General features: G+C 36.7%; 1 pseudogene; it reads right to left on the bottom strand.

Moving 5' to 3' along the window:
- LOC119520726 lies at positions 1 to 906 on the bottom strand (annotated as a pseudogene).
- Positions 907 to 13,415: the final 12,509 nt, after the last annotated feature.

The raw sequence follows: 13,415 nt of genomic DNA, 5'->3' as shown, positions 1-13,415 counted from the left end.
TCACAATGCCTCTTTCACATCCTTGTTCCTGAGACCACAGATCACAGGGCTCAGCATGGGAATCACTGTGGTATAAAACATGGCCACCATTTTGCCCTGCTCCACAGACTCCTCTGTGGGACATCTCAAATGCATACAGAAGAGGGTCCCATAGAAGATTGTGACCACTGTCAAGTGGGAGCCACAGGTGGAAAAAGCTTTTTTCCTCCCCTCTGCTGAATGGCTTCTGAGGATGGCAACCAGGATGAACTTGTAGGATGTGAGAATGACCAGGAGAGATTGGATGTTGCTGTAGCCAGCGACTACATACATCAACAACTCTTTGCTATAGGTGTCAGAGCATGCCAGTTTGATAGGAGGAGGATCAGCACAGTAGAAATGGTTAATCTCATTAGCACTACAGAAGGAGAGGTTGTAGGTCCTCAGAGTTTCCATCACACTGAGGAGGAAGCCATAGACATAAGGAATGATGACCAAGTGGACACAGACACTCTTGGGCACCTTGCTGCTGTAGAGCAGGGGATTACAGATGGCTGTGTAGTGGTCATAGGGCATTACAGCTAACATGCAGTGCTCTGTAAGGGCCACAGCAATGACAGTATAGCACTGCACCAAACACCCTGCATATGAGATGGTCTTCTTCTCAGATAGGAAATTTTCTAACAATTTGGGAGTAACATTTGTGGAGAAACACAGATCTAGGACAGACAAACTTGAGAGAAAAAAGTACATGGGGGTGTGAAGTCAAGAATTGATTTTGATTAAAACAGTCATGCCCAGGTTTCCTATCACAGTGATAATGTAAACTATAAGGAATAGCACAAAGAAGGCAACTTGCAACCCTGGATGGCTTGTTAGCACCAAGAGAATAAATTCTGTCACTTCAGTGTAGTTTCTTCTGGACATTTTTTCATCTTATGTGTGAGGTATTGGTTTTAGTACCTAAGAAGATACAAGAATTAAAAAAAAATCATTGAAATCTTGGCTAAATATTATACTTTTATAAAAAGATCCAAAGTGTTTTAGTTATGTATCTCAGTAGTCTTTCTGTAAATTTGTGATAACACTTTGACAATTAAGTTGGATGCTCCCCATACATTGAGAATTTAAAAAAAAAAAAAAAACTAAATAACTCATATGTCAAAGAAGAGATTATAATAGAAATTTGGAAAGGGCTAGAACTCCTCTATGCACACTTTCATATCTACACATAAACACACAGAATGTTAGAAAGAATTTTAAAGAGAGTCTAGATAAATTTCCTCATTCTAAAGATGGAGAAACTGAATCCCAGATTGGGAGGTGACTTACCCAAGGGCAAGCACCTAACTGTCAACAGACCCTCACCTCATATTTCCAAGTTCAGTGATCTGCTACTCTATGAGGTATCTTAACAAGTCCAACCCATTGTTTGGAACCCAATGAGAAGTTTTATTTATATATATGTTGTTGTAATTGGAGATGGTGATGGTGGTGTGGTGGTGGGTGCAGTTTGTTTTATAACTTGGTTTTTTGAGTACTCAGGTAAAGTAGTCATTTTGGTTGACAATTTAACATTGATGGTATGTACTTGTAACCATTCTTTTCCATTTCCACACTCCAATTTAGCCAATTTGTGGATTGTCTTGAGTGGATAAATTTATACTCCTTTATAAAAACCTTTCATGTAAATGGAATACTTATAGTCATTTTATGAGGTCTAAGCATATGTTTAAGTTGGTCTTTTCTTTCCCAATTCCTCACTACCTTAATACATTTCTGCTGTCCAGACTTATCTTTATCATCCCCAGCTAGGAGTATATCCTTCTTTGATATTGCTGAGTAATGCAATCCCTTTATATCCTATATACTTTCTATTCCTTCATTATGTCAACCCTGAGGTATAGTCATTAGGATAAATGGAATTAACTTAATAAACCTAGATGGTGCAAAATAATTTTCATGTTCTCAATATATACCTCTTCCCTACTAATAATGACAGAACACTCAGTTGTCTGATCTGCTTTGATGCCATTGCCACAAAAACTTAAGTATGCTCTATGTCTGTGTATGCATGTGTGCATATATAAAGATATATTTATACATGCAGATGAAATGTGATCTAAAAGAAAAATAAGTATTATTGCATCAAGAACATTTATGCATTCATTCAACAAATGTTTATTGAACACCACTAAAAATTGAGTAGCATGAAATGAAGATACTTACAAATGAAAAGTGACCTCCAAGACTTGAATTTGAAAAAAAATCTAAATAGTACTCAGGGAAAATGAAAATAAAACCAGATAAATGGCTTGAGACCAAAGAAGGAAAAGTGAACAATTGAAATTGTAAATTTATATGCAAATCAAAATGAACATTGCCTGAATAGTTATGATAATGGTAGTGATGAGGATGACATCAAAAAATGTTTTTTTTAAAAAAGACACTTCTGAAACACTGCAAAACAATACAGTAATTACAGAATTGAACCATCAGAGCTAATGTCTTCTAAAATCCAAATATTTTTTCATGAGGAATATAAAGATGTTAATTTTAGATATTTTAAGTTAGATATACATGGCCAAATTCTAAGAATAACAAACTGAAGTACAGAAATAACATGTAAACTCCTAACCAGTAGATATAGATATAATATTAAACAAAAATCTCAATCATTACAAAAGGCAAGACCTAAGAAAAATTAAATACAGAAACAGAATGACAAATAGATATAAAAAGTGAGATAGTGGAAATAATTCTAAATATATCAATAATCAAGTAAATAGGTATAACTTAGATTTTCAGAATGGATACAAGAACAAAATCCAGATAAAACATTTTTTAAAGATATGCCTAAAACATAAAGATATAGGAAAAAATTAAAATGAAAAATTTTATAATAGGCAACTTTAATCAAAATAAAGCATGTATAGTAATTTTAATATCAGAAAAAAAGAATGACTTTTAGAGCAAAAACATTACTCAGAATAGAAAGAGCCAGTGTATAATATAAAATATTTAGTTCATCAAATATGTAAATTCTAAACTTCTTTGTACTAAAATTAAAAAAAAGCAAACAAAAAAACACACAAAAACACTTTAAAAATCAGAATGTGATTGAGAAATAGACCATTAGATTGGGAGTTCTGAACACAGCTCTCTAAAATATTTATTATTAATTAGTTAAGTGATAAAATTGTAAAGATTTAGAAGAGTTGAATAATCAGTTAACTAGATATATATTTCACAGATATAAAATTAAAAAAATTCTGACACCCAAAAATGAGTGAATGTGAATTTTTCTTAAGATTTCATGAAACATTTACAAAAATTATTGCAACCAAATATTAACAGATTTCAAAAATGGCTATCTTCAAACTCTATTTTGTAATCACACTGTACAATTAAGTTGGAAAGTAATACAATTGCAGAGTTAAAATTATAAAATTACCAAAATTTAAAAAATCTGAAGAACATATGACAAAGGATAAATCATAACAGAAATTTATAAATCATTAAAAATGAATCATAATTAAAGCACTACATAATAAAAAACTGATTCATTGAAAAGAGGTATTAAAAGAGAAGTTTATAGATACATATTTACATTTAAAAAAGAATAAAGCCTGGTAAGGAGATGTTGAACTAAGGATATATAGGCTTAAGCCATCTTCTCCAGATATACCCAGGTCTTTCAACAAAGGTCAAGATGCATATTTTAAGAAAAATCTCTTCTCCCAATGGGGAGTAGCAAAAAACTAGTACACTGGATTTAAGACCATATTTCCTCTTGCCTTCTAACACAATCATCTGGGATGAAGAGATGTACTCATAAATCTGAACTTCCTTACTCCCCAATGCTCAGATACTAACTACTGTCATCTGCCTGGAATCTTCAAAGACTTATCTCGTTATAGCTTTCCTCTTTATTTACCACACACAAGAAAGCCCAGCCTCTCAGCTCATCCCTCATGTACTCCACTCTCATCTCCATCAGGCTCTGTTCCCATAGTTTCTCCTCTTTCATCTTTTCCCAACTTTTGAGACTGTCTGAGCCATCTTGAATTCAAGGTCATTATCAGCAAAATTTGCTATATCTTCAACTTATTTCTTAACCCCAGATCAGGGTTGAAATGATTTCAATATAGTTTATTGGCTTAATTCATTATTTAAATAAGGAAAATGAAATTTCAGCTTTACTTCACACCAAACACAGAAATTATATTTTTAAATTTTGAGTAGTGGTTTCAGGTATATTCCCTAAATATTTATGGCTTATAATTTACATAGATGGTACACGTATTTTACTGAATTTATCACAAAGTATATTAAACAAATATCAAAAAGTTAAAATATTATATACCCACATGCATCACCAAATTTTAATTTACAAACAAATTTCATTAGTTTAACAGTACAGAACAAAACTTACAGCAAACTCTTCTTTTATCCATGGGATGAATCTGATATTAGCAAATCAGAAAACACAAAAGGAAGAATATTGGAAGCTAATACAGTGAAAACATCTGCTAGGGATCCATATTATGGAGACTTTATGATAACATCATAAAAGTGAAAGCCAGAGCTGAGCAAGCACCCTATGGATTTTATTTCAGGAAAAGTGGACTATCTAGGCTAATTTCCCCCAAAACTATCTGTTTCAACACATCACTGTCTAAGAGGTACATGATTTAATGAAAAGAATAAATATATTACCAGATTTTGAAAACTAATATACAAACCCATTTCCCCTCCTACCTATAAAAAGAAGAGTGCTCTCTTGATGACCCCAAAGGTCAAATTCTAGCTACTGCTGGAAGGTTTATATGCAAGTTGTTGACCTCAGAAGTTATCTCAGGAGGATTCCCAAAGATGCCAAGAAGAAGCAAGTAGAAGTGGAATCCCAGAGGGGAATACCCTCAGAAAGGGAGATAATAATTTGTAGCACTGTACTTCATTGAAATAGGATATTAGGAAAAATAGCTATATTTTATAGCTCACTGGAGTTCACACTAATTATCTGCTATAGGGACTAGGGTAGCACTTTTGGATAACACTGAAGACCATACCTAACAGGTTCTGGGAACACTCTTAACTTCTTATGAAATGGAATTCACACAATTAATTATTCTCATCACTTCACTATCTCTAATATATTTCCTATATTGTTTGTGCTTTAACAATTCACACAGAATATATACAAAGGGAAAAGTTCAATACTGTTTAATTTGCATGATATATATGAAAAAGATATCTTTCATCTAATAGTTTGCAAAATGATGGGATGCCAAAAAGATAGGTAATTAGATAATACCAGGAATAAATGGCAAATGTCTAGAAGCAAAATACCAAGTGCTATGGCAGGTCATAGGAAGAAGAGTTTGATAACATACCAGTGACAACATAGCCTGATATAAACAGTAAGTATATGTGAAATAAGTAAATGACTAAAGAACATATAATTTACTATTTCTATCATGCCTCCTATATTTGGAAATACTTCCTAAAATTGTGTTCAAAATTAAGTGCAGAAAAGACTTACTTCAAAATGTAATTATGAAAAAGTACTTTGCAAATAATATTTGGGAGAGATGGTGCAAGATGGTGGACTGGTGAGCTGTATGTTTTAGTTACTCCTCCAGGAAAGTAGGCAGAAAGCCAGGAACTGCGTGGACTGGACACCACAGAGCAATCTGACTTTGGGCATACTTCACACAACACTCATGAAAACGACGAACTGCTGAGATCAGCGAAATCTGTGAGTTTTTGCAGCCAGGGGACCTGCGCCCCTCCCTGCCAGGCTCTGTCCCGTGGGAGGAGGGGCTGTCAGCTCCGGGAAGGAGAAGGGAGAACTGCAGTGGCAGCCCTTATCGGAAATTCATTCTACTGATCCAAACTCCAACCATAGATAGACTGAGACCAGACACCAGAGAATCTGAGAGCAGCCAGCAAAGCAGAGAGGAGACAGGCATAGAAAAAAAACAACACGAAAAACTCCAAAATAAAAGCGGAGGATTTTTGGAGTTCTGGTGAACATAGAAAGGGGAAGGGCAGAGCTCAGGCCCTGAGGCTCATATGCAAATCCCGAAGAAAAGCTGATCTCTCTGTCCTGTGGACCTTTCCTTAATGGCCCTGGTTGCTTTATCTCTTAGCATTTCAATAACCCCTTAGATCTCTGAGGAGGGCCCTTTTTTTATTTTTTTTAATCCTTTTTTCTTTTTCTAAAACAATTACTCTAAGAAGCCCAATACAGAAAGCTTCAAAGACTTGCAATTTGGGCAGGTCAACTCAAGTGCAGAACTAAGAGAGCTCTGAGACAAAAGGCAATAATCCAGTGGCTGAGAAAATTCACTAAACACCACAACTTCCCAAGAAAAGGGGGGTGTCCGCTCACAGCCATCATCCTGGTGGACAGGAAACACTCCTGCCCATCGCCAGCCCCATAGCCCAGAGCTGCCCCAGACAACCCAGTGTGACGGAAGTGCTTCAAATAACAGGCACATACCACAAAACTGGGTGTGGACATTAGCCTACCCTGCAACCTCAGCTGATTGTCCCAGAGTTGAGATGGTGGAGCAGTGTGAATTAACAAAGCCCCGTTCAGCCATCATTTCAGCAGACTGGGAGCCTCCCTACACAGACCAGCAGCCCAGAACTGCCTTGGGGGGACAGCACTCACCTGTGACATAGCACAGTCATCCCTCAACAGAGGATCCGGGGTGCACAGCCTGGAAGAGGGGCCCACTTGCAAGTCTCAGGAGCCATACTCCAATACCAAGGACTTGTGGGTCATTGGCAGAGACAAACTGCGGCAGGACTGAACTGAAGGATTAGACTATTGCAGCAGCTTTAAAACTCTAGGATCACCAGGGAGATTTGATTGTTAGGGCCACCACCCCTCCCTGACTGCCCAGAAACACGCCCCATATACAGGGCAGGCAACACCAACTACACATGCAAGCTTGGTACACCAATTGGACCCCACAAGACTCACTCCCCCACTCACCAAAAAGGTTAAGCAGGGGAGAACTGGCTTGTGGAGAACAGGTGGCTCGTGGACGCCACCTGCTGGTTAGATAGAGAAAGTGTACTCCACGAAGCTGTAGATCTGATAAATTAGAGATAAGGACTTCAATTGGTCTACAAATCCTAAAAGAACCCTCTCAAGTTCAGCAAATGCCACGAGGCCAAAAACAACAGAAAATTATAAAGCATATGAAAAAACCAGACGATATGGATAACCCAAGCCCAAGCACCCAAATCAAAAGATCTGAAGAGACACAGCACCTAGACCAGCTACTCAAAGAACTAAAGATGAACAATGAGACCCTAGTATGGGATACAAAGAAAATCAAGAAGACCCTAGAAGAGCATAAAGAAGACATTGCAAGACTAAATAAAAAAATGGATGATCTTATGGAAATTAAAGAAACTGTTGACCAAATTAAAAAGATTCTGGACACTCATAGTACAAGACTAGAGGAAGTTGAACAACGAATCAGTGACCTGGAAGACGACAGAATGGAAAATGAAAGCATAAAAGAAAGAATGGGGAAAAAAATTGAAAAAACCGAAATGGACCTCAGGGATATGATAGATAATATGAAACATCCAAATATAAGACTAATTGGTGTCCCAGAAGGGGAAGGAAGGGGTAAAGGTCTAGGAAGAGTATTCAAAGAAATTGTTGGGGAAAACTTCCCAAATCTTCTAAACAACATAAATACACAAATAATAAATGCTCAGTGAACTCCAAATAGAATAAATCCAAATAAACCCACTCCGAGACATATACTGATCACACTGTCAAACACAGAAGAGAAGGAGCAAGTTCTGAAAGCAGCAAGAGAAAAGCAATTCACCACATACAAAGGAAACAGCATAAGACTAAGTAGTGACTACTCAGCAGCCACCATGGAGGCAAGAAGGCAGTGGCATGATATATTTAAAATTCTGAGTGAGAAAAATTTCCAGCCAAGAATACTTTATCCAGCAAAGCTCTCCTTCAAATTTGAGGGAGAGCTTAAATTTTTCACAGACAAACAAATGCTGAGAGAATTGGCTAACAAGAGACCTGCCCTACTGGAGATACTAAAGGGGGCTCTACAGACAGAGAAACAAAGAAAGGACAGAGAGACTTGGAGAAAGGTTCTATACTAAAGAGATTTGGTATCGGTACAATAAAGGATATTAATAGAGAGAGGGAAAAATATGACAAACATAAACCAAAGGATCAGATGGCTGATTCACGAAATGCCTTCACGGTTATAACGTTGAATGTAAATGGATTAAATTCCCCAATTAAAAGATATAGATTCACAGAATGGATCAAAAAAAATGAACCATCAATATGTTGCATACAAGAGACTCATCTTAGACACAGGGACACAAAGAAATTGAAAGTGAAAGGATGGAAAAAAATATTTCATGCAAGCTACAGCCAAAAGAAAGCAGGTGTAACAATATTAATCTCAGATAAAATAGACTTCAAATGCAGGGATGCTTTGGGAGACAAAGAAGGCCACTACATAGTAATAAAAGGGGCAATTCAGCAAGAAGAAATAACAATCGTAAAGGTCTATGCACCCAATCAAGGTGCCATAACATACATGAGAGAAACACTGGCAAAACTAAAGGAAGCAATTGATGTTTCCACAATAATTGTGGGAGACTTCAACACATCACTCTGTCCTATAGATAGATCAACCAGACAGAAGACCAATAAGGAAATTGAAAACCTAAACAATCTGATAAATGAATTAGATTTAACAGACATATACAGGACATTACATCCCAAATCACCAGGATACACATACTTTTCTAGTGCTCACAGAACTTTCTCCAGAATAGATCATATGCTGGGACATAAAACAAGCCTCAGTAAATTTAAAAAGTTTGAAATTATTCAAAGCACATTCTCTGACCACAATGGAATACAATTAGAAGTCAATAACCATCAGAGACTTAGAAAATTCACAAATACCTGGAGGTTAAACAACACAGTCCTAAACAATCAGTGGGTTAAAGAAGAAATAGCAAGAGAAATTGTTAAATATATAGAGACGAATGAAAATGAGAACACAACATACCAAATCCTATGGGATGCAGCAAAAGCAGTGCTAAGGGGGAAATTTATAGCACTAAACGCATATATTAAAAAGGAAGAAAGAGCCAAAATCAAAGAACTAATGGATCAACTGAAGAAGCTAGAAAATGAACAGCAAACCAATCCTAAACCAAGTAGAAGAAAAGAAATAACAAGGATTAAAGCAGAAATAAATGACATAGAGAACAAAAAAAAAACAATAGAGAGGATAAATATCACCAAAAGTTGGTTCTTTGAGGAGATCAACAAGATTGATAAGCCCCTAGCTAGACTGACAAAATCAAAAAGAGGGAAAACCCATAAAAACAAAATAATGAATGAAAAAGGTGACATAACTGCAGATCCTGAAGAAATTAAAAAAATTATAAGAGGATATTATGAACAACGGTATGGCAACAAACTGGATAATGTAGAAGAAATGGACAATTTCCTGGAAACATATGAACAACCTAGACTGACCAGAGAAGAAATAGAAGACCTCAACCAACCCATCAAAAGCAAAGAGATCCAATCAGTCATCAAAAATCTTCCCACAAATAAATGCCCAGGGCCAGATGGCTTCACAGGGGAATTCTACCAAACTTTCCAGAAAGAACTGACACCAATCTTACTCAAACTCTTTCAAAACATTGAAGAAAATGGAGCACTACCTAACCCATTTTATGAAGCTAACATCAATCTAATACCAAAACCAGGCAAAGATGTTACAAAAAAGGAAAACTACTGGCCAATCTCCCTAATGAATATAGATGCAAAAATCCTCAACAAAATACTTGCAAATAGAATCCAAAGACACATTAAAAAAATCATACACCATGACCAAGTGGGGTTCATTCCAGGCATGCAAGGATGGTTCAACATAAGAAAATCAATCAATGTATTACAACACATTAACAAGTCAAAAGGGAAAAATCAATTGATCATCCCTATAGATGCTGAAAAAGCATTTGACAAAATCCAACATCCCTTTTTGATAAAAACACTTCAAAAGGTAGGAATTGAAGGAAACTTCCTCAACATGATAAAGAGCATATATGAAAAACCCACAGCCAGCATAGTACTCAATGGTGAGAGACTGAAAGCCTTCCCTCTAAGATCAGGAACAAGAAAAGGATGCCCGCTGTCACCACTGTTATTTAACATTTTGCTGGAAGTGCTAGCCAGGGCAATCCGGCAAGACAAAGAAATAAAAGGCATCCAAATTGGAAAAGAAGAAGTAAAACTGTCATTGTTTGCAGATGATATGATCTTATATCTAGAAAACCCTGAGAAATCGATGATACAGCTACTAGAGCTAATAAACAAATTTAGCAAAGTAGTGGGATACAAGATTAATGCACATAAGTCAGTAATGTTTCTATATGCTAGAAATGAACAAACTGAAGAGACACTCAAGAAAAAGATACCATTTTCAATAGCAACTAAAAGTCAAGTACCTAGGAATCAACTTAACCAAAGATGTAAAAGACCTATACAAAGAAAACTACATAACTCTACTAAAAGAAATAGAAGGGGACCTTAAAAGATGGAAAAATTTTCCATGTTCATGGATAGGAAGGCTAAATGTCATTAAGATGTCAATTCTACCCAAACTCATCTACAGATTCAATGCAAACCCAATCAAAATTCCAACAACCTACTTTGCAGACTTGGAAAAATCTAGTTATCAAATTTATTTGGAAAGGGAAGATGCCTCGAATTGCTAAAGACACTCTAAAAAAGAAAAACCAAGTGGGAGGACTTACACTCCCTGACTTTGAAGCTTATTATAAAGCCACAGTTGCCAAAACAGCATGGTACTGGCACAAAGATAGACATATAGATCAATGGAATCGAATTGAGAATTCAGAGATAGACCCTCAGATCTATGGCCGAGTGATCTTTGATAAGGCCCCCAAAGTCACTGAACTGAGTCATAATGGTCTTTTCAACAAATGGGGCTGGGAGAGTTGGATATCCATATCCAAATGAATGAAAGAGGACCCCTACCTCACCCCCTACACAAAAATTAACTCAAAATGGACCAAAGATCTCAATATAAAAGAAAGTACCATAAAACTCCTAGAAGATAATGTAGGAAAACATCTTCAAGACCTTGTATTAGGCGGCCACTTCCTAGACTTTACACCCAAAGCACAAGCAACAAAAGAGAAAATAGATAAATGGGAACTCCTCAAGCTTAGAAGTTTCTGCACCTCAAAGGAATTTCTCAAAAAGGTAAAGAGGCAGCCAACTCAATGGGAAAAAATTTTTGGAAACCATGTATCTGACAAAAGACTGATATCTTGCATATATAAAGAAATCCTACAACTCAATGACAATAGTACAGACAGCCCAATTAGAAAATGGGCAAAAGATATGAAAAGACAGTTCTCTGAAGAAGAAATACAAATGGCCAAGAAACACATGAGAAAATGTTCAGCTTCACTAGGTATTAGAGAGATGCAAATTAAGACCACAATGAGATACCATCTAACACCGATTAGAATGGCTGCCATTAATCAAACAGAAAACTACAAATGCTGGAAGGGATGTGGAGAAACTGGAACTCTTATTCATTGTTGGTGGGACTGTATAATTGTTCAGCCACTCTGGAAGTCAGTCTGGCAGTTCCTTAGAAAACTAGATATAGAGTTACCATTCGATCCAGCGATTGCACTTCTCGGTATATACCCGGAAGATCGGAAAGCAGTGACACGAACAGATATCTGCACGCCAATGTTCATAGCAGCATTATTCACAATTGCCAAGAGATGGAAACAACCCAAATGTCCTTCAACAGATCAGTGGATAAATAAAATGTGGTATATACACACGATGGAATTCTACGCGGTAGTAAGAAGGAACGATCTCGTGAAACATATGACAACATGGATGAACCTTGAAGACATAATGCTGAGTGAAATAAGCCAGGCACAAAAAGAGAAATATTATATGCTACCACTAATGTGAACTTTGAAAAATGTAAAACAAATGGTTTATAATGTAGAATGTAGGGGAACTAGCAGTAGAGAGCAATTAAGGAAGGGGGAACAATAATCCAAGAAGAACAGATAAGCTATTTAACGTTCTGGGGATGCCCAGCAATGACTATGGTCTGTTAATTTCTGATGGATATAGTAGGAACAAGTTCACAGAAATGTTGCTATATTATGTAACTTTCTTGGGGTAAAGTATGAACATGTTGGAAGTAAAGCAGTTATCTTAGGTTAGTTGTCTTTTTCTTACTCCCTTGTTATGGTCTCTTTGAAATGTTCTTTTATTGTATGTTTGTTTTCTTTTTAACTTTTTTTCATACCGTTGATTTAAAAAAGAAGGGAAAGTTAAAAAAAAAAAAAAAAAAGAAAAACAAGGAAAAAAAAAGATGTAGTGCCCCCTTGAGGAGTCTGTGGAGAATGCAAGGGTATTCGCCTAACCCACCTCCATGGTTGCTAACATGACCACAGACATAGGGGACTGGTGGTTTGATGGGTTGAGTCCTCTACCATAAGTTTTACCCTTGGGAAGACGGTTGCTGCAAAGGAGAGGCTAAGCCTCCCTATGGTTGTCCCTAAGAGCCTCCTCCCGAATGCCTCTTTGTTGCTCAGATGTGGCCCTCTCTCTCTGGCTAAGCCAACTTGAAAGGTGAAATCACTGCCCTCCCCCCTACATGGGATCAGACACCCAGGGGAGTGAATCTCCCTGGCAACGTGGAATATGACTCCCGGGGAGGAATGTAGACCCGGCATCGTGGGACGGAGAACATCTTCTTGACCAAAAGGGGGATGTGAAAGGAAATGAAATAAGCTTCAGTGGCAGAGAGATTCCAAATGGAGCCGAGATTTCACTCTGGTGGGCACTCTTATGCACACTTTAGACAACCCTTTTCAGGTTCTAAAGAATTGGGGTAGCTGGTGGTGGATACCTGAAACTATCAAACTACAACCCAGAACCCATGAATCTCGAAGACAGTTGTATAAAAATGTAGCTTATGAGGGGTGACAATGGGATTGGGAAAGCCATAAGGACCACACTCCACTTTGTCTAGTTTATGGATGGATGAGTAGAAAAATAGGGGAAGGAAACAAACAAACAAAGGTACCCAGTGTTCTTTTTTACTTCAATGGCTTTTTCACTCTAATTATTATTCTTGTTATTTTTGTGCGTGTGCTAATGAAGGTGTCAGGGATTGATTTAGGTGATGAATGTACAACTATGTAATGGTAATGTAAACAATCAAAAGTACAATTTATTTTGTATGACTGTGTGGCATGTGAATATATCTCAATAAAATGAAGATAAAAAAATAATATTTGATATTCACACACACAAAAAAAAACCAAAAAAA

The sequence above is a fragment of the Choloepus didactylus genome, chromosome 26 (assembly GCF_015220235.1).
Source record: "Choloepus didactylus isolate mChoDid1 chromosome 26, mChoDid1.pri, whole genome shotgun sequence".
NCBI lineage: Eukaryota > Metazoa > Chordata > Mammalia > Pilosa > Megalonychidae > Choloepus > Choloepus didactylus.
Note: the sequence above shows the minus strand (reverse complement) of the source record. Positions and strands in the feature narration are given on the sequence as shown.